Consider the following 1657-nt stretch of genomic DNA (forward strand, 5'->3'; position numbering starts at 1 on the left):
GTTGCCTGAGAGGGCAACACTGCAACAGCCGGCCCCCAGGCTGTCTTTTTTTTGCACAGCTAGTTGCCTCCAGGAGGCCACAAGAGGGAGACAAGGGACTGCAAAATGGAAAATAGGCATCCACCAACTTTACAGACAACTTGTTCTCCTTGCTCCTACAACCTCCATCCTTGCACAGTTTGTTATTCTTCCAGGTAACATAGTAACAAATCCAAATTGCTGCTCTCTTTGTAGGCAAGCAAGGGTTTGTTGCAACTGCAATTCTTACTTCTTCTTGAAATGTAGGGACCACAGTACATTCCATCACATCCATCTAGTGTACACAGGTAGGTCCATTGTGACGGGCGGGCGGGCGGGCTGGCTGCTTTAATGGCTGTTTGCTGTTCCCCTACTCCACTCCACTATTTGACTATGGTGCTGCATCAATCAGTGGCTGGCTCAGGTGCAGCTCTTTAACCTACCTAGGAGGGAGGGCGGAGAGAAGACAAGGAAGGTGAATGAGCTGTTCCAATGTGAAATGCCGGAAACACAGAAACACAGACGACACAAAACAAGAGGTGGCAATGTATTAATTAATTGCATTTAATAAATTAGCTCATTATCACACATGACTGTACAAATGCATTGTCCAACAGGTGTTGAAATAATGGGATTAAAAGGGGAGATCCCATCCGAAAGACAAAAACAATGGCAAACACAAAAAGCACTTTTGGAATCTGATTTTAGTAAACACATAAGGAAAGGGTGCACCGGTCCTGGAAATACTGCAATACCAGGTCAATGCGTGGAGTGGACAGAGCAAGCTCTATTTCCATCTCCCTGTTCTAAAAATCCATTTAATATATGGTCCCCAGATAGGGGACGTATCAGATATTAAACTGATAAGAACAGATAAGGTTTCAACAAAGTTTTTTATTGGCAAAAATAATATATTTTACAGACTTTTTTTTTTTTAAAAATTGAAACCACAAGATAAAATCAATGGCATAATACATAAATATTCATACATTTAAATGAATACAAAAGAATAATAATAAGACCAGTAATACAGATGTTATAATAAAAGTACAGAACAATAGCAGGATAAAATTTGTACAGGGCATAAAAGACATAAAAGAATAAAACCATTTTTATTTACAATGTTATGGTATTCCACATTTGCAAACACCACATGGATGTTGCTTCTTTTACCCCTAGCTGCTTTTTGTCCCTAAGATAATAAATATACATTTCACTTAGGGCATATTTCACACAATTTTTAACGTCAATAAAATCATGTTTAAAAAGCAGAATGTTCCTAACCTTCCAGATGGCATTCTTAAAACAGTTTAAAATGATCCAACAGACCATTTGCTGTTTAAAACTTGGGCAGTTAAAAAGACCATAAAACACGTATTCAAATTTAAGATCTTTAAGACCGCAGGCCCATTTCAGCAATGGGCCTACCTTCCTCCAAACCTCCTGTGCATATGGGCAGTTCCAAAACAGGTGCATTACCGTCTCGTCGTCACCACACCTGTCTCTCGGGCACTTGGCTCTCGCCACCAGTCCTCGCCTATGCTGGAATTCACGGGTAGGGAGGCACTGGTGAACGATTGCCCAGGCAAGGTCCCTGTGCACATTTGCCATAAATTTTCCGAAAACGTTCCGCCACACC

General features: G+C 40.9%; 1 non-coding gene across 1 annotated transcript; it reads right to left on the bottom strand.

The window, feature by feature from the left end:
• Positions 1–739: 739 nt before the first annotated feature.
• On the bottom strand, positions 740–931 carry LOC142682060 (U2 spliceosomal RNA). Its single transcript, XR_012853869.1, has one exon. It is a non-coding gene; the product is annotated as a U2 spliceosomal RNA (small nuclear RNA).
• Between the last annotated feature and the right edge of the window lie 726 nt (positions 932–1657).

Source organism: Rhinoderma darwinii (genome assembly GCF_050947455.1).
Source record: "Rhinoderma darwinii isolate aRhiDar2 chromosome 2 unlocalized genomic scaffold, aRhiDar2.hap1 SUPER_2_unloc_7, whole genome shotgun sequence".
Taxonomy (NCBI): domain Eukaryota; kingdom Metazoa; phylum Chordata; class Amphibia; order Anura; family Rhinodermatidae; genus Rhinoderma; species Rhinoderma darwinii.